The following is a 21747-nucleotide window of genomic DNA, read 5'->3' on the forward strand; positions in this document are numbered from 1 at the left end:
GATGGCCTCTGAAAATGGCAGCCCCAGTAGGATTTCCGGTGCTCTGAGTGTGGAAAAAAGAAAATACACATTTAATGAAGTAAGTTTGAAACTGACACTGAAGAGTCAATCTCCTCCTTTCAATGTGATCTCTGTTACCTGTTATCAATTGTCTGGACAGTCTCTCCTGGCTTTGCATGCCACCTGAAAACTGTTAAACCAAAGTCAATAAGTTTAAGCTTGAAGGGCTGTCTCATGTGATCCACCATCATGATGTTGTCTATCTTCAGGTCCGCATGGATCGCGCCAACACTCTTCAAGGCTCGGAACGCTACGGCCATCTGCAAGAAACAGCGGTTACATCAACATTGATTATTGATACTGATGATCCAGTCATAGGAACTGTTTGCTAAAGTTACTCAGGTGTTTCAAGCAGCAAATCGGTTTATTGTACTATCGTTGAACAAGATGAAAATAAGTGAAAGACAGAGTTTGTCAAACCTGTTGAATAACGATCCGGACGTGCTCCAGTCGCATTGGTCCTCCTAAAATATTCAGGTAGTCCTCCAGGCTGATGTCCAACATCTCATACATCAGGCACGTTGTTTCGTTTTCAGAATATGTCCCCAGATATTTGATGATGTTGGACATCTCCAAGTTGTACTGCATAAGGTTTTCCATGATACGTGCCTGAGGAGATATGACATTTCAGTTTTTGTATCAGTTGTACAATCCTCAGTTTTTAAAATAGTCGTTTCTTTAGATGGCTGGTGACTAGGGGTGAGGCAATGGGGAGACATCTGGTACAGATTCATTAGCATAAAACTTAGAAGTAAACAGTACTTCTCCAACCATGTCCAGACCCCTGTGTGACCTGAACCCCCGTTTAACATGTCCTGATTGTGTGCAGTCAAAATGAACAGTGTCTCACCTCCCATTGCGCATTTCTGGAAAACTTCTCCGGAAAAACCTTTACTGCCATGACTTCCTCGTTTTCCTCCTTCACACACGCCACCACTTTCCCGTAGGTGCCTCGTCCCAGGACTCGCACGAACTGGTAATCCTTTGGGATTGGGAAGCAGCAGTTTGAGTCGCTCTCCTGGGAGCTACTCGATGAAGAACTCCAGTGAAACATTTTTCTTTTGTCACTGACAGCTGAAAGAGAAACATCATTTTATTAATCTACATGACTACAAGTTTTGTTTAGGAATATATACAACTAATGCACTATACCACTGAAATGATTGATATATATCCCTAGAGACTTAAGTTATACAGAGACCTTGTGTCAGAATATACTTTTAACCTCATTCAAATAATCACTCAATCACCCAGTTAAAGCATCACCTGTTGCAAGCTCATGGTGAGATGGTTAAAAGTTAAACAGTCAGACAGTAATAAATCCAGATGAAGTAGATAACACACATGAAATCGATGAAACATAAAACATGAAAACACAGATCCTCAGTCAGACTGTTCCTACAGCTTAGAGCATGTAAACTAAAGTTGATTCTCCGTCACTTTCAAACACCTACTGTCACTTTCTATTGTTCTCACATGGTGCATATCCCTACAGTAAGCAGCTCTGTGTTACAGAAGTGCTAGTAGGTTTTTGTTATCCAGCCAGGATCAAACCCAGGCACATTATTAAACTACCATATGGTTGTCAGTTTACAAAAAAACCCAAAATAAATTACAGTATGTAACCTACACATTCACAAATTATAAGACAACTGCTCCACTGAGTGTTACACTTCACGATTCATGTGTTTCATCCAATATCTGACAGTGTTAAAGCAAAAGACACAAGAAAAATTAGATTGTAATAGTTTCTTCTGAGCTTCTCTGCTTGGACATTGAAGACTATCTGAAGCTCCAAAATGTTTGCTGCATAATATAGAACAGTAGAGGACTTACTTTGCTAAAATGAAATAGTTTTGCATCAAATTGAACTTGTTTGAAGATCGTAGTCGTCGATTCGTCGCTCTCCTCGTCTCTGGTAAACTTACCTGTGGATGATCGTCTTGATTCTGATTCTGATTTTGGTCCAGTAGGGCTGAAAAATAGAATCAGAACCACACGTGCATTAAAGCACCTCTGTGATGTCACCGTGATGTCATTGCTGGCCCATGTCATAGAATTCTGAAGAAGCAGAGGGTCAGTTAAATGTAAACAAACACTGTTGTGGTCATTGTACACTAGCAACATGTGGCAAAAATACTAAATTATGTTAATTCCTGATTATCCAGTAAAGTGGAACTTAATATTCTACCACTGATAATAACGTCACCAGTTCCTGGGTTCCTCAGGCCACTGAACTCTGCAAGAAGCAGCTCTACTGCAGATTTAAGAAGGTGCACCATATTCTGAGGATAAAAGAAATAATTTTAGCACATTATAACTGGTTTAAATGATAAAAAATAAAAGTTCCCTAACCCATGGATTTTGTATTAGATGTTATTACTGCCTTTTAGTAGAACTGGGATAAAGAAACTGTTGCCATATGGTAACACCAAGCAGGTCCTTCTTCCCCAACGTGTTCTTCTCTGCGATGGCTGCAGGGCTGAACAATGCTGCCGCTGCCGAGAGGACGTAAAGATGCTGTGATAACAGGATATCTGTGATTTCATTGATTGTCCATTGATATGTCAGTGCAGAAAATGTCATAAATGTGTAAAAAAATAAAATAAAATAAATGAGGACTTGAATGATTGGGGCGATTAATATGCTAACACTTTATGGTAAGGGTACATGAATTATCATGAACTCATGACTGCCAAAAACATTTTATGTCAACCCTGTTACCAATCTAAGGTGACAGGGTTGAGCTCTCAAACTCATCATGAATCAGTTGTTACTGTAGTAATACAAAAGACATGTGACGCACAGGTTTGATTTTATATTTATTGGGTTGAATTTAAATAGATTTGGGATTCATTTTAATTTTAATACATTTAATTTAGTTTAGTCAATTTAATTTATTTAGTCTTAACTTGGATTTGAATTTGAATTAAAGTGTCTACATGTGGACTATGGGAGGAAACCAGAGCTCCCGGTGCAAACCCATGCATACATGGGGAGAACTTATTTTTATATATATTTAAATATTTTTTTATTATTCCACCATGTGGCCCATCCTAGGATCCATAGTCTTCTTCTTCTTCACTCCATCGTGTCAACCGTGCAGCTGAAGCTCCTCTTCACCCAAGAGAAGAAGCGTCTGAAGCAGTTCTGTGTCTCCTGCTGTCTGCTGAACTCTTCTCTTCTCCCCACTCCTGGAGGTACTCCTCAGGTGTCTAAATGAAGACAAGATTCCAAATACTTGAAGTATTGAGTTAAAAAATCTTTATATCTAATTAAGTGAAGAAAGGTCAATGATAAAATAGCTGTCAAAAAAGTCACAGCTTGTGTGTTGTACCTTCAGCTGCCACTGATCATCTGTTTTCTTATAAAACAGGCGCATTTTCTTCCCAATTTTAAGAAGATGCTGCGGGAGATCCAGGATCCCAGGAGATCAGTGATGAAGCTGAGCTGCACACATAGCACATCACCATGTTAGTCATGAAGCTTTGTTCAGGGCAAAACATCCTGGAATGCTAAAGTAAATTTTAAAACCAAGAGTTAATTAAAATAGGACATTACTTACTGCGTTGTATTCAGTGCTCGCTGGAAAGAGTTGAACAAAAAACACCATGGCAGCCATCACAGAGCCCAGCGACCAGATGTCGATGGCCTCTGAAAATGGCAGCCCCAGTAGGATTTCCGGTGCTCTGAGTGGAAAAAAGAAAATACACAGCTAATGAAGTAAGTTACATTGTCACTCCTTTCAATGTGATCACTGTTAACTGTTATGAATTGTCTGCAGTCTTGAAACAGATGTGTTTTTATTAACACAAGTTGTGTCAATTCCTGACACACTAATGTGTCTAGTTAAGGACTACACATTTTGTGTACTGTGTTGACAACAATATGTGTGGTCCTTATATAGGCACATTAGTGTGTTAAAAATGTGTTAATTCTATTCCCAAGAATAAGCAGACACAAATTGTACAAAATTTGTATTTATTGTACAATAAAACATTTTATGCATAAGCTCAACCTGCTTTTTAAAAAAAATATTATTTTATTTTTTAGGATTTTTAGGATTTAAAATGGTAAAATAACACAAAACTCATTAGATAAACAACAACTTACACTGATGATTAATTTAAAAACATGCTGCTTTGGCTCTGATGCAGCTGCCTCTCTGTGTTTTCATTTTAATACTTAAATGAACCAAGGTATATTTTCACATGAAGTCTTGATGTTACAAACTCCGATACTTGCACATGAGTGTGCGATGACAGTCAGTGTCAGCGATCACCAGAATACCGCAGTTGTGCTCACCCGCAATCACAGAACGAAGCTGAGTCAGATGACTCCAGGTTCATCCACACAGACTGATCACTCATGCAAAATTACATCCAGCACAGCCATCTGAAATTAATGTCTCGGCGTCAAAGGAAATTGAGTATGAAAAGTGAAAATGTAGGCAAGGTAATTTTCAGCCATGAATGCACACTGGGGCAAAAGAGCGACGCTGCACCAAACATACAATGACATCCACTGAACGGAATTAAGACATTGACGAAACTCAGTTAGGAAGAAGATCAGCAAAAGTTAGATGAGAGCCTGCGAATGGTGCTTTGCAAACCGGATTGTTTTAACTGTATATGACCACAGATGTACAGTTTTTAACTGCAATCTACCAGCCTTCAGCCCCATCTCACACCGCAGTTTTATTTGTTGCTTCCTCAACGACCAAAGCATTCCACAATTCAGCACTCTCTTTGACAACCTTTACCTCAATTCTTCCGATCACTCCAACACAAATGACTTAACTGAGCAGTTCCACTCTGTCTGTCTGCTCTAAACTCTATTGCTCCATTGAAGGGTAGATCCATGTCATCAGTCAAAAGACAGCCCTGGATAACTGAACAAATCCGCAGTCACAAAAGAGAATGCAAAAAAGCAGAGCGCAGGTAGAAGAAATCTGGTCTGGTTGTTTAATTTCACGAAGGACGCATACTTGCAATTCAATAAAATGGTTAAGGAAGCAAGATTTCTCCAATTTAATCTTGGTCCACCATCACAACCAACAGGTTTTATTTAAGGTTTAATGGTATACAAATAAAGGTTATTATTACTATTATTCATTCATTCATTCATTCATTCATCTTCTGTAACTGCTTGTCCTGTGAAGGGTTGCGGAGTCTGCTGGAGCCTATCAGCTGTCATCGGGTGAGAGGGTACACCTTGGACAGGTCGCCAGTCTATCGCAGGGCTAACACATAGAGACAGACAACCATTCACACTCACATGCACAGGAAGCCGGAGTACCCGGAGAGAACACCAGTGCCCTGAATTGACTGGCTTTACGTCAGGTGTTAACCTAAACTCAGCTGCACCATGATTCATGACAAGTACATTTAAGGTGCTTAAGGAAGAGTTAGGGTTCAGACCTGTTCCGCCTGGGTTGGGCGATTGCTAATAATCAGTATGAAAACATTTGTTGATTCTAAGCCAAGCTGCAGGCAGAAGACGCTCCGGCCAGCTGCCACTGTACCGCACCAAACAGGATATGACTGCCTGGGTTGACAGATGGGTGCTGTCCCTCCGTCTTTACTTCTCTTTGATCTTCGCTGTCCGTGACTGTCAGTCTGCCACCCTTCCAGCTGTTGCAGACAGAGCAAACGCCAGATGATGCAAGACGGTCGGAGAGACAGCAGCTGCCAGGATGCCCTCAAACTCGGATCTCAGAAACTCCAGCGGGGCTGAGGTGAGGGTCCGTACTATACTGTACATGGATCTAGGACATCAGACTGGCAGTCACCGTGTCTCCATTTAGAATTGATTTTAAAAACACATTTTAAGATTGTCCTATTGTCTTTCTAGGCATTTGTATCAATATCAATCTAAAGGTAGTTTTCTTTTAGCAAATACCACAATAGTCAGCAACGGATGACAATCAAACTCATCTAAAGAAAGACAGTGTTTCTTAAGATTTACGCTCATCACCGCTCACATTTTTAACCATTTTTGAACCATCTATCCATTAACTAAATGGAAAGAATAGTGTCCTTTGACACTGCACACCAACATTAGTCATATTTATTACATCATTTGGTTTGAGTATGCCACACTTTAAATCCTGCCTATGCGCAACTTTGTACGTGGGAACTTTTCACTAATGTCAGCATTCATGAGTTTTGGTGTGTCCGTTGGCCTTGATTGCCCGGGTGGAGGTGGATGACAGGTTAATATATTGTAATTTTGTCGTATGGAGTCTCGGTCGTAATTGTGTAATGCGTGCATGTCTGAGCAAAATGTTGATATTCTCAATGGGCTCTTCCTTTTATTACGTCTTTATATTTCCTATATTAAGTTAACTGGTTGTTAGCTTTCTAAACTGACAGCCTCCATGGCTTGTAGATGTCAACAGCTGCCCAATAGCAGTGTTCTCATTCCAGATGGCTGCCTTTTGGTATGTTTTGCAATGACAGTCATGGGATGCAATGGGAACTCTAAACCTAAACCTAACACTAGCCCTAGCCTTAGCCTTAGCCTTAGCCTTAGCCCAAGCCCAAGCCCAAGCCCTGGCCCTGGCCCTGGCCCTGGCCTTAGCCTTAGCCTTAGTCCTGGCCCTGGCCCCAGCCCCAGCCCTAGCCCTAACCCTAACCCTAGCCTTGGCCCTAACCCCCTTAAAGCTATGAAGGGCCCAGGCCCTCGGAAATACTCCACAACTCCCTCCACAGTCACCTATGACCAGGTAGTACCTAGGATTGCCACTCGATGTTACTACTTGAACAGCAAACATTTTGTATACAAAGCCTTCCATGTAGTAACCACAAGCTCCCAAGTTCCAATTATAGGCAGCAACAGACACAGCAGTTATTTTCATCTATTTTCTAACATCAGTCAGCAATTTTCTCTCGGTACTGTCACTTTGAACACTTTTATTTTTCAGAAATGAAAATTATATGTTCTTAAGTTAAAAGTAAAGATTTCAACACATTAATGTGGATTTGCAGCAGCATAAGCTGCACGCCTGTGCTGTTGTGTCGCACACAAGGTGAAATCACGAGAAGTGTAGAGCAATCTGAGAATCTAGTGAAATTTTTACAAGTCAGTCTTTTTTTTCTTCCGTCTGTCCTCCTTTTGAATCTGAACTGAATATAAAGTCTAACAGAGGGGCTGATTTTAGTGAAAACAAGCTGATTGCACGATAATGCAGGTCGAAATTCACCGAAAAAGAAATCAAACAGCCTGACAGAACAGCGCACTGTACGAGAGGGTTTCGCCTTTTTATCTCACAAACTTGCTGACAGACACATTAAAAAGGCATGACGCTTTCTGGCAGCAAAGCCTTGAAGTTGAATGATGTAACAGGGACATGCCTTGCACAAATATACATTATTTATAAAGTGAATTGTACTGTATGGGGTATATTAAAGCTGATGCGTCAGATCTGCTTGAGTGTCGAACAATTTGTCTTTGTGTCACTTTGCGCATGGAACACAAATTAATTTAAAGCAACGTGCAGTTGGCTGCAGAGGAAGCAAGAGAACAAGAAGGACTGGATACAGAAGCCAAGGAGAAAGGTGTGTTGTAGTGTACTGAACTGTGGATGAAAGTGGAAAAGTAGACAAACAAACAAGCTCAGTATGAAGGTATGGTATTTCAGAGACATGAGATTCCTGCCAAGTCTGCTACGACTGCTGGTCTAACCTCCCCCATTGTGTTTCCTGGTGTCTGATCCCAACCCAGACGCTCACTCTGTTCTGCAATTTGTCTCCAGCAAGAAGAAAAATTTGCAACATGCACTCACAAATCTGTGAGTCTGACTGTGTCTTTCATTCGGTTTTGTTTGATAGTTTGTTTCCCTATCATGTTTGTATTCTTTTTTTTTTGGTTGCCATTTTTCAGTCCTTTTTTGTCTCTCTTCATTATCTCTGCTTTCGTCTTTCTTTCTCCCTTCAACTCCTTTCTCTCGCCTAATCCTCGTGCACTTCTGAGACTGTGCTCCCTGCCTCGCTCCATTTCAGGCTTCAGGCTGTATTAATGCGCCAATTAGTCTGTTGTCTTGACTCATAGCAAGCGAAAAGAGTGGCGAAGGGAAGGTAGATCGTGCGGGACAAAGTAAATTCCAAACGACCTTTTAGAGAGTGAACAAACTGACTTGATTGAAAGCTAACAAGCAAACACAAAACAGCTAATGGGCCATTTGTGAGCGATTTATTACGAATCAGTACCCACAGCTTGTGGGACTGGATATTGACATGGACCATGCACACATACACAAACTGAACCTTTGACCCCACTCTTGACCAGTTTGAATTGATTTGGTTGACCTCTGGCTCCCAAAAGCCTCTCACCTGCCAGGGTCAATGGGTCATTGACTTCTGGAACAACATGGAGGCTCAGAGAGTTACGTTTTTTCTTTTTTTTTTCTTTTTTTTTTTACTGAAATCTTTTGTGGACTTCCATCTCACACAATCCTCAGTGAGGTAAGTAAATTCAAAGCCGTGACCTTCCCCTCCAGAATCCCAGCAGATACCTTCTGCTGTCATGAATATGGTCATGAATATTCAGCAGTCACGTTCTTTTTTTCCTGATGGAGACGAAAGAGGGACGTGTTCCACCGGCTGTTCTCTACAGCAGACTTAAAAAGGTGCCATATGCTTTAAAATGTCAATCCTCAGAGTATGAAGTATTTATTTATTTATTTTTTTAACAAAGTAAGGCAACAAATTCTGGTGGTTTAAAGTTTTTTGAGAACCATTGGACCTCATCCAAGATTTTTTCTTACTTTATTCTGAGAGGCCTTTTTACACAAGGGACTCAAATCAGATTCATGGAATTCTCCTAAATGGACAGGTTTTCATAAAGTTTTTTTAATTTTATTTAATTTTATTGAATGTCACTTGTTTATGAGTAGGTGTGTCTTTTGAAAATATATTCATTGACAGAGATCTAATTCCTTGCCCTAGAGTGCCACTTAAAGGAGAACTACTGTTTTTTAAAACCTGGATCTTATTTCTGGCATAAAATACGATCGTTTACTCACCCATATAACTTTTGTGTAATTCGTATTCCTTCGGGAGATAATTAGATCAGCATGTATCCATGTAGTGGGAGTGACTGGGGCACCGAAACGCAGCCTCTAAATAACGCATTATCTGCCGCAAAACTCGTTCATTTCACCAATATTTTGTTATGATATGCCAGTGCTATTCCCCGTTGAGTCCGGAGTTGCCTGTTATCATCATCCGGGGTCTGTAGATTGACCTACGGACCCCGGATGATGTCTTCTGACCTGGATGATGTCGTCTCTGAGCGCCGCGTGCACCCACAACGGTCGGCTTGTTTACCTGTAATTCGCTACTGCTAGTTTTTTTGCAACATGGCTGAATGTTTTTCCAACTCTGAGGTTGTGGACGAACCATAGCAGCAGCAAATTCAGCAGTGGACATGGACTCAGCATGGGCTATGGACTTTGGAGCAACTGAAGAAGGTGGCCTGGTCGGATGAATCATGTTTTTCTTTTACATGAGGTAAATAGCCAGATGTGTGTCTTATCTGAGGAACATATTGCACCAGGATGCAATATGCTTACATGGGGGTGTGCTTGGTTCGCAACAATGTTCAGGTGGTGGTACATATCAAAGTGCCATGCATTCTTTCCAAAAGAATATTACACCGTAACAAAATATTCACTACACTTCAGCCACTTAATGTTGTGGCTGAGTCCCAGATTTAACTGAGGTATTATGATCATAACCATAAATAAACAGAGACATCTTTTCAGGACCCATGCAATATGTCAAACGCCTTCAAGGATTTTGTTCATATCCCGGAAAAGATCGATATACAGTGTGCCGCGCAATCTCTCCATTAAGGTATGTAAGGCATATGAGAACAACTCGGCCCATGTGAGCTAGTCTTCCATAAGCCTCAGTGTTTAGCTGAAGTAAATAGAATTTTTGATATCGTTCCACGTAGTTATTGCAGCCATTAGGAAGTTCAGCGTTTCTGGAGCTCTGTCTTTAGCTTTCATGGGTTATGAGATGACCTACACATTGAAAGAGGTCATGGAATGTAATATCGCAGGTATCCAGGCATATGGATTATAGAGGTCTACAAATAAAAAAAAAAAACTTCCCATTTAAACTGATGCTCTGTTCCTTAAAAACATGCTATGTACCCACCACTCTAGCACATTTCCTTAACTGAAGGTATTATCATATGAAAGGGCATCAGAAAAGAACATCTTGCCCATACATTTATTACCTATTCATTGAAATAATTTAGCATTTGCCAGAGATAATTTACATATAAATTATATTATAAATAAATCAAAGCGCTCCTCGCTATTTTTCACTTTCCCCTTTATTCAGCATTAGACGTGTCGCTGCCATTATGCAATTATTCAAATAACACTGCGCCCTTTTTTCTTTTTTTTTTTTTTTAACGCAGTAATGATTCATACCTTGTTCAGTCACATCACGGACGTGCTGAAGGCAAAGTCTTTTCTATGGAAGGAATGGTGACAAACAAACGGTTATATTTCCTGTCTCCCTCCACACTTTTATAAAAAGACTCCCGCGTGGTGCTCACCTTTTTCATAACGCGCATAATTCCACTTCACCTCTAGTTTATGTTCACTTTGACTGAAAACATGCACCGGAGCCACTGAACAAATGAGCTAATTTGTACAAGTATTGTTAATAAATGAAACTCATTACGCACATTTGCAGTGATTTTTACTGTAGCAAGACAGTGAATTATATCCCAAATGGTCCTGATGCTATTTGTATAACGCCCTAATTCATTTCCAGTAGTTGCTAGGATACAGCTGCTACCCTTGGGATGTTTGGGTCAAGTGGGACTTGAAGGAAAAATGTGTAATTCTGGAGTTACTTGGGGCAGTTCTGAGCAGATATTAAGTCTATATAGTCTATATGTACACACACACACACACACACACACACACACACACACACACACACACACACGTGTACAGTACATGTGCTGGCATTTTGTCCAAATGAATTGGACCAACTTTATATCTCACTGACACAATTAAAAAATGATATTGCAATGTGCATGTTTCCTCTTTTCATTTATTTGAACAGTCGTAAGTTCATAAAGGCAGAATATTTTGTCGCACAATAGAAAACACTTCAATTAAAACATTTGAAATGCCAAGTGAGATAGAAACAGTTAATTGAAGAGCACGGGGTAATAAGCTGCATCCAAATTTGCAGTGTAAACAGTGTACCTTTCCCCCCCTCTTCAGGCCACGTTTATCCGTACGGCCATTTATTACACCCCCATCACAGCGAACTCTGACACAGGACAAGCTTGTAGTCTGTCACTCCCAGACGCCTGCAGGCCAGGTCAGACATCAGCCAGCAGAGGTGCCGAGGAAAGTGATGAAAGAGGAGGGAAAAAGGGAGGGAGAATAAAGCGGAGGAAAGCGCTCGGAGACCCGTCAGACCCCCAGTGTGTGGAGATGTATTGGGCTAACCTTCACGGCCAGATTTCACACTCTCTGTCTCACTGCTCTGCCCTCATTACGGTGCACGGGCTGGTGTCTGGAGTGGTGTGTTCCAGGAGGTAAAAACGTACGAGTGATCATTCTCTGGTCAGCATTTGCTGAAATAAAAAAAAATAAAAAAATAAAACGTTAAACTACAGAATTGCATCTCATGTTACTTTGGAAAACCGAAAATTGGCATGAACACTCCAGGCTTTGCGTTTCCCAGTGAAGATGCATTTGGTGTAGTGGTGTCTGCAAACTCCCAAGGTTATACACCGTGTGTTTTTACATCATTATCTTTTCCTTGGACGTGAACTCTAGAAATATCGTATTTTCTGTTCTGTTCATTGAGGCTAAAGTGTTCCCAGACTAACTAAAGTGGCTTCTGCTCACGTTACCACAAATTCCTCATCTGCAACCACTTATGTTTCTGCTTCTCTGTAGAAGGACATATTTACATTTCATATTATTGTGTATCTGTAACTGTGTGAAGGCATCTGATGTATTCACGTACTGTATATGTAAGCGTTAGGTGATATCTCGCAGCTGCATATAAACAGCCCTCGCACTTTTAGTGTGTGATTGTGATGCATTTTAACCTTTGCACGGGACACTTCACGGCATTGAGCTACATGAGATTGGTAGGGTTAGGGCTAAGATCAGGAGTAGACGGCCCTTCATCTATATTACGCGCAATACATGGGAAGTACGCTCAAGAAATTTTGTGTTCAGACTACTGAGATGCTTTCTACAGGTAGAGGTTCCATTTTGGCATTTGCACGTTTACATGCAAATGCCCTGTATTAGCCAATAGGCTGTTCCATGCTGTGTAATAGCAATATGAACCCCTTGTTCCCAGCTCACCAGTTTGTGTAGATCACAACCAAAAATACAAGGCTAAGCTATGTCACATTTATCAGGATGATGCTCTGTTGAGTTATTTCAGTTTCAGTAACTTTATTTTTGCAAATTTGTTGCAAATAAATTACATTTTGGCAGACATACGTTTAGGTGTCCCAGTGTAAATTCACATGATGATTGGTGTTTCTGCAATCATTTGACCATCTTGTGACAATGCAATGTCCTGCTGGGAAACTTTTGGACCTGGCATTCGTGTGGATGCTGCTACTAGACATGTATCGCCCACCTAGATCAGACCAGGCACCCCCAGCCCTGACACTCCTTGATGGCAGCAGCGGGATGCAGCCTGCAACCACAGGACACCCACAGAAGGCCCATGTCCATTCTCTGATGAGTCACAACTGTTTTGGAGGCACAAGGGAGACCTACACAATATTAGGAAGGTGGTCATAATGTTATGCCTGGTTGGTGTAGTCTTATATACCACTACTATGAGTGACGTTTCATGCTCGTCATTCACATCACAGTATCCGCAGCTGCCTGTAACAAGTTTACTTACACCCATATCAGTTGTTTATGCACATTGTGCAGCCTTGCGCTGTTGTTTTGACATGACTGATGCAGCCCCCTTCAGAAATAAGTATGCGTGCCTTGACATGTTACTCATACACTGTTAGATGATAGCAGGCTGACAGCAGAGAGAAGGGGAACGCGAAATGATCACAGTGCGACTACTACTACTACTAGTACTATCACTTCTGCTATCAGAAATGTTAACTTTATTGTTGCAAGGCTTCATTGCTCAAGGGGAGGACAGATTAGATAGCATATACAGAACAGATATAGAATCAGCATGAAGCTGATGATGTTGAACATATTTAAGTGAGTGAAGGTAGTAAAAATAAAGACAAATAAAAATTATAGAGCCTATAAAATGTTAATGAGTTGCAATATAGCTTTGGCTAAAGAATAATAAATCTTAAAACCTTTTTCCTTCTATCCACCTCAGTAATTTCTAGACATTCTTTAAGCCTTCAAGTCAAAGATTGTATACAGAATATATATTTTTTCCCTGTCTGGAATAGGAAGCAGCATTTAAAACAACAGAATGTGACTCAATACCTCGTGCACATTTGCACAATTTTACTAATTTACAGGCGCACGCTGACAAACACAGATTCGGACACGTCATAAAAAAGATATTAAGTGAGAGTCTATTGGATAATTAAGCCAGGAAAGGATTCATTCTTGTAGAACAGATGCTTACATGCCTTGGCTTAGGTTGACTGAAGGTGAGTGTGTATGATTGTTCACAGTTTCATGACTGAAACGTCACTCGATGGAATGGGAACCAAGCATTCATCCTGAAGGATCTGACCCTTTTTCAAAAGCTGTGAACGCAGATATACCGCATAGGGTTTTCTTCCCACACAATTCCCCATGAACAATCAGCACATCTGCTGTTTTGGTTGTCTTTTAGATTCACAGGTGAGATTCAGTCTGCAGCATTGCTGGCAATTTATCTTAATGGAATATTTAGACGCTGTCATGACACAACTTTTAAAACTGAAGCATTCATGTTTCACTGACAAAACCCACCAACGAAGTTAGAGCATCATACAGTGACCCAAGACCTCTAATGCCAGAGGTATGTTGATATAATGATACAGTGCGGATATTATATTATTACGTATGATATATTACAAATGCACGTGTTAAAATATCTTTTTGCTTATTTAAATCTGACTAGTAAGTCCTGTGATACATTTCAAGTCGGTTAAAGTTAAAAATGCCAGTAAACACAATTGGAAGAAAACCTTTGTTTCGACTCAATAAGCTAAGTTATATAACTAATGATCATTTCTTGATTCAACTTGATGCTGTGAGTTAAAAACCACTTATTAGGTTACATTATCCACCGAAGAAAAACTCATTTAATCTTGTCAACTCAACTCACAGCTCCTCACTGTTCCAACTCAATATCAATTTCCATTTTAAGTTGAGAGCACTAATGCTTTTGTTTAGATTCCTCACCTTCACTACTAATGGCACGTTTTAAAGTTCAGCTAAACTTCAGACAGATTCAGCTCACAAGTTGTTTTATTTAAAAAATTTAAGATTTAATTTCAAATATATTGACAAGACGCACAACGATTGGTATTGGCATTCGAAACAATGCCTTCACTTATTGCCGTTTAGGCCGTTTAGAGAGAAGGACGTTAAATTTTGATCCACTAAAAACAGCCTCTTTAAAATGCATTCGTGGTAAGGAGACAGGTTTTAAAAACCACCCATCCATTACGCTTGTGGTGCCAGTATTTTCGCTGACGCTGTAATGCCGTGGTTTAATCCTCTTTTGTAGAGCCTTGTTTTAAAGGTGCCACCACTTAATAGTTCTGTCTAATTAAAAAAATGCAAAAAGTAAATGGAGGCAGCTTCTTTATTTCCCGGCATTCACATCATATCATCCCTCCTCCTCTGTTGCTTTTTTCAACTCAAAACTTAAAGACTTAAGAGTTAAATGAAGACTGACAACACAGACAAAACTCCCACAAAGTCCAGACAATGAATTACTTTAAGTTACGTTTTTAGTGAAGAAAAATGCTCACATAACTGATGGGGCCGTTATGTTTTGAATGGTTAGGGTTAGAAGACAACAGGATTATAAAATGAAGTGGCTCCATTCAATTGGCTTCGCACCTTGTTCCTATAGTATATAATCACTTTATTAGAAAGGCCAGAGCAGACTGTTCCTGCAAAGGACACTTATGCCATTTAAGTGAGGTTTATACCTCGCACGTAGCCTACACCAGTACAAGCCATTTCTACGTGCATGCTCATCAGTCTGGCTCGCTCTTGAAAAATGCTACCCAAACGCTAGTCGGCGCTGTGTCTTTTTTGCCAGTCAGGTTAATTTTTGTTTCTACTTCCTGCTTCACTTTCTACTTCCTGCTTCAGTTTCAACGATGGCGACTGTCACTTTCGCCAAAGTTTCACAGAATGTCTGTGAAGGTTCTCAGTCATCCAGGTCATGCTATATCCAACAAAGGTTCAAAAAAGGCAACTGGACTTGTAGAGTTTTAGAGAAGACTGATGAAGCCACTCGGATGAGTGGTGAACCTTTGTTGGATAGGTTTCACAGAAATTTCACCAAAGGTGAGCCATCCAAATGTCCCAAGCTAACTCTTCTTCTATGTGTATCATCTTTATTGATCCAAAACAACCAATTCGAAAATGGCTATGGAGAAGCAGCCGGAAATACTACCAGTCGGACCAATCACGGTGTTCTGGGGAGGTGCACGTCAGTCTACGGCATTAGGCACGTTTTAAAGATGAGTAGGGTCTGCGCTGTCGCCTCAGCTGTGCCGTCAAATTGACATTCAGAGCATTTGAGCGCAGGAAGCACTCCTGAGGACCTTTTACTGACTCTGTAGTGGCATCAGCCATCTACTACGGGGTGGTGTGCTGGAGCAGCACAGCAGCATCTCAGGTGCACACAAGAAGAGACTGAACAGTAGCAGCACCCACACTTTGTGAAGCAGTGTTACCACAGGTCCTTCCTTCCTGCTGCTGTGAGGCTGTACAACCAAGCCTGTAGTCCCAGTATACCACCCACACACACACACTGGACAATCTCAACACAAACTGCAACATCTGTAACATCTGTGCAATACTTGAATTTACATATCTTTAATTCTCTCATGTGCAACATCCACAAATACAATTTCTATTTTTGGTACTTATTTAATCGTCACTTGTTTTATCTCTTATGCGCACTGTCCTTTAAACAGTGTGCTGCAAATTTCCCCACTGCGCGATAAGTAAAGGATTATCTTATCTCTCATCTTTTAGCGACTAACCCCACAACGGTTTTGTAAGTTTTACTATCGAAGTCTAAGAATGAAGCTAAGTAGCAGAGATTATAGCACCGAAGGAAATACGCCAATTAATGTTGTAGATTTCTCTGTTGCAGCAACTCGCATCATTTCTGATCTGACGATATACGTTCGATGACGTCGCGCGCCTTGAACAGCCGACGATGGGCGCGTTGTTACACTTTGCAAATGTAATCATTAATCAAGCATGCATCTGATCTCCTACACATCCACTCTTCCCCCTGCGCTTGTTTTTCCTCTTTCTCGCTAATGAACACAGATGCACACGGAAGGGAGAGCGCGTGACTCACTCTGTCTGAGTGTGTATGTTTTCTCATAAGCCCACTTCTCAAGAAATAACAATAATATTAGACATTATGAGTGTTTCTGATGTAATTTAAGCTGAAGAAGAAAGATCTGCAGTTGTTGTGCTCTCTTTAATGCGGAAATAAATGTTGCAACAAATACACCAGGTCAGTAAGTTGTTGTTTTTGTTCCAGCATCCGATAATCCCTCCAAGTCGTTTGAGGAAAATACATGCATGTGTTCCATACATACATGTAGCATACAAATTATGATTATTAAAATATGGGCCTGCAAATAATTGAGTGAAACCCAACATCCTTCCAAGTAATGCAAAGTAATTCAAAGTTGTTGTTTTTTATTTGAGTGTCTTTTAATCTAAGATTTTGAGTGGCTTTGGCCTTGTCTCTAAGAAGGGATCACTGATATACATATCTTTTAAAGAAGAACTTCGAGTTTTGACAAACAGTTATGAGTTCAGTGTTACCACTCAAGTTGCATTGTGGGAAATCTAATCTGTGGTTCCGCTAAATCAATTTTCATTCATTTTGAGTCCGACTGTGTTACGGAAATGCAATTGTACTTCGGCGCAGTGCCATCTGTTTCGACTGACAACGGTTTTCTAAAGTATTCCTGAGCCCACCTCGTAATATCTTTCACAGAATGATGTCGGTTTTTAATGCAGCGACGCCTGAGGGATCGAAGGTCACAGTCATTTAATCTTTGTTTTCCACCTTGCTGCTTTCATGGAGACATTTCTCCAGATTCTCTCAACATTTTGATATTATGGACTGTAGAGGATGAAACCTCTAAATTCCTTGCAACTGTAGTGGAGAAATGTTGTTCTTAAACTGTTCTACTATTTGCTCATGCAGTTGTTCACAAAGCAGTGACCCTCACCCCATGCTTGCCTGCGACTGACTGAGCCTTTCAGGGAGGCTCCATTTATACCCCATTGAGATCTGGTCTAAATGATACGCGGTTGGTGGGAACTACTTTTTCTTCCGCCTGGGTAAGTGCATAATGCCTAAGCGCAGCGGCATGCTGCTCAATCAGTCAGTCAATCACTGTCTGTAGACACAATGGCAGAGCGTAAATGGAGTCATGTGTGGAGCTAGTTCAGCTCTTGTATTCTTTATGAAGCTATGATTTGAAATAAACTACTTTTTTTTTAGCTTTAACAGACACATTAGGTGTATTTGCACAAAGTATCGGTATCGGATCGGTACCAGCCTGAATTTTACTCAGTATCGGATCGGAAAGGAAATCGGTGGTATCAAACATCACTACTTTTTAGTGTATTTAACTGAATATACTTTGAAAAATGATTTGCCAATCATTATTGTATTCTGTTTTTGTTCACGTCCCAGCTGGATTGGAATTGGGGTTTGTACATACAAAGTTTCGTTACTAGCTTTTCAGTACAAACAGTCGATGAAATACATAATTATTTTTGCAGAATAACTGGTGTCATTTGGTGTCCTTCGGAAGATATTTAACTCCAGCGGAGAGCCGCGTATATCCATATAGTGGGAGTGACTGGGGCAACGAAACGCAGCCTCTAAATAACGTATTATCTGCCGCGAAACTCGTTCATTTCACCAATATTTTGTTATGATACGCTAGTGCTATTCCACGTTGAGTCCAGAGTTACCTGTTAGAGATTGACCTACTAACCTCGGACGTGGATGACGTCATCTCTGAGCGCCGCGCGGGCTGATAACAGGTAACTCCGGACTCAACGGAGAATAGCACTAGCGTATCTTAAAAAAATATTGGTGAAATGAACGAGTTTCGAGGCAGATAATGCGTTATTTAGAGGCTGCGTTTCGCTGCCCCAGTCACTCCCACTATATGGATATACACGGCGCTAAGTAACTTCCGAAGGACTAAGCATTATATATATATATATATATACATATACTGTATAGTGTTTTAATAACTATATATAGTGTTTTACTAACAGCAAATAGACAAACACATACAGTATAGTGCTCATTCTACATTACTGGATCCTAATTTATATGGTCAAAAAAGTCCTTACTGTGCCTTTTAACGCCTCCTGTGTATTTCACTTTGAAACTTAAGAACAGCTCCAGGCAAGTAGACCCTGCTGCCACCTTTTGTTGCTGTTAATGAGTTTAAAAGCAGCGCTAAATGAACTGAGCGACTGTGAACAATAACTGCTTTGCCTCACAGCGTTCACAGTTTCTGTCCTGTTTGATCGGTGGCTGTGGGGCTTCAGCAGGTGCAAATTTGCAATTAGTAAATTTATAATTTATAAAGCTCCTGGATGCAAAAGTTCAGCCGTGTCATGTGAGTTGTTTGCTTCTACTTCACGAGTTCGACGGTGGAAGATGCAAACGCCTCGTTTCTCCTTGCACACGTTTCTTAACTTACATCTGTGCATATATGAAGAAATGAGTGTGAACCATGTCTGGACAGTGGTTTATCAATCTAAACATCTAGAATAAATTCAATTCAAAGGGCACTCCACCCACACTTGTCTTAACATACAGAATGTCTGTGGAAGGAACTAGTTACACAACTTTCTACATCTTACAATGTGACGGTTGGCAAACACGAGACATAAAAATACATTTCAAAAGCAGACGAGGACTGTGTGTTCAGAGCAGTGTCAGTAAGAAAACGTACCGTGGTTGATAATGAGTCAATGTTGCTCTTGTGGTCCCGTAGCGCAGCTGTTTTCGTGCCAAACATTTCTCTTACCTGGCACTCGATGTTCCAAGCAATTTAATGGTCACTAAAACGTGTATGGTTTTTTTTTTGTTTTGTTTTTTTTTTCACTGTAAAAAGATTGCAGCTGGTGTCAACAACTTTTGGAAAAGTACAGTTTCTTTGTTGATAAACTCTGATAAACTTCCAGGGAGTTTCAGTCGCTCAGGTTTCCTTTAAATAAGCACATTAAAAGGCACCAGATACACAAGGTTGCTGTGTGAGGGTATTTCTCGGGAGGTGAGTGAAGGAGTCTGAGCGAATTTGCGGATGCCTGCATCTGGACCGGCCTTGGACGGGTCCCAGATCTCTGACTGGGTGACAGGCTTGTCTGTGGGCCAAGCGTGGCCAGCTGAGATGGGGGTTGTGGTGGCAGCCTGGAGTGGGGATTAGGGAGGTGTCAGGCTCTGACAAGGGCAGACAGGACAGCCAAGTGTCACGGAGCGGCCCTATCTCTGCCTCTCGCTTTGCTTTCTCCTTCTGTCTCCACATTTTTATTTTTTATTTATTTTTTATTTTTTTATCAAACAAGAGCACAAAGATATATCAATGAAGCTTTTACGAATTTAATGAGTGAAATTCACGGGTTTGTTCTCATCGGGCCTCATTGCCTATCCAAGCGTTAAATGTCACCTCCTAACACGAGTGATGTTTTCACTCTGATTGTCACATTTAAATCAGTCAGCTCTTGGAAGTGTCGCAGCATTATCGTTATGCTCGGGGGAGAAATCCACGACTAAATAACATTTCTAGCACAACAGCTCTGTCATCCACGCTGCAGGATTGAGCTGAAATCACGAAAAGAGAAAGTGTTGCCATCAATTATCTTGATACTCTTCTCTCTTTTTGCCTCTGCGCAGCTTAGAGGAGGAACACATGCATGTTCATTGTTAAACGTGTGTGTTTCTTCATGTCTCAGCTATCTGGAGTCGGAGTCTAATCTGTTTTGAGAGAGACAAAAGGCGAGGGGTTCCTGTAAATTCCCCTAAAAGTGATTAAAAAAGACAAGGGTGGTACACAGGCACAGTGGAGCTGCTGCAAACCTCCCCGCCCCAAAAAGCAGTAATTACTTTTCCCCTTCATCTTTCCCTCTCTCACCCTCTCCCAGAGTCTGATTACTTACCTTGGAGAAAATCTAATTGACACAGCAAATTGGCAAACACACTCCGAGAACTTCAGCACCGAGCCAGTCGATCCTGACTAGATAATTAGGAAGAAATATAGCGTTGCACCTTTCCTAGGTCTTTGTGTGAGGGTTGAGGAGGGGGATGCGGTATCTGTCTTTTTTTTTTTTTCCCCAGACTGGTGATTAGAATCAAATAGAGGCAGTAATTACAGATTGGAACACCATCGGGAAAGGCTAAAGACCAAGAAAGAAGCGGAGAAAAGGCTTATTTGCGAATACTTTCTCCACTTTGCTTAAGGTGCACACAGGACTGGTGCCAGAGCCACTTTATAAAGTTGTTTTCGTTGCCTCTTTGTGCCTGTGAATTGTTTTTTTGTTCTTTTCGCTTTTCTCACCGCTGGCACGCGTCGGCCATGAGAAGTGGAAGGTTTTCTTTTAGGCGCTAGATAAGGTCTGTCAATTTAACCGGAGGTTTTTTCAGGTGGGAGAGTTTTAAAGTCAGTGGTATTGTGTTTGCTTTCTGGTGCCACATTTTATGTCTGTTGATTTACTTTGGTCTGAGTTTCGTGGATAGTCTTTCAGGTGTTCGGTGCACCACGTTCTGTTTAATATTCGGGATGCCGGTCAATGGCATTGGCCCTAAAACAGATATTTCGGCATGAGATATGGTTAAAAAAGTAGACTGGAAGGCTAAACCTAAGTAGGCCGTATGATGCAGCCACTATAATGAAAGAATAATAGGAAGGGATGGTGGGCGGACCAGATGTAAACCATATAGCTATGAATTATTGTGTTAAAATTGGCCTTGTATAGTCAAATGAATAGAACAGAGTACTTCTTGTCAGCTGGAAGCCAAGCTGATATATGAGGCAGTGAAGGTAGCCAATTCCAGTCAGCTGATGCTGGTGCAATTTCCGACCCAACCCAAAGCTTAATTTCTAGACAGTAGGCTAACAATATTTTAGTGTTTTCAGTGTAAAAAAAAAAATAAAAATTGTGTAGCCAGAAAATCAAGGGAAAAATACCAAGCAATCGATTCAATTTATACTTCACGAGAAACTCAAGTGCCGAACTCCAGGGAAGTCCTCATAGGGCCTTCCCACTGTAGTATACGTGCTGAGCATTGTGGGAGATGCGTGAGACGGACGTCGAGAAGCAATCTTCTTATTATTGTGTTCGTTCTGACCAGGTAATTCATACTTCATGAGAAACTCAAGTGCAGAACTCCAGGGAAAATCTCACAGGGTCCTCCCACTGCGGTATACGTCACAGGCGCTAAGCATTGT

The sequence above is a fragment of the Chelon labrosus genome, assembly GCF_963514085.1.
Source record: "Chelon labrosus genome assembly, chromosome: 21".
Classification (NCBI taxonomy): domain Eukaryota; kingdom Metazoa; phylum Chordata; class Actinopteri; order Mugiliformes; family Mugilidae; genus Chelon; species Chelon labrosus.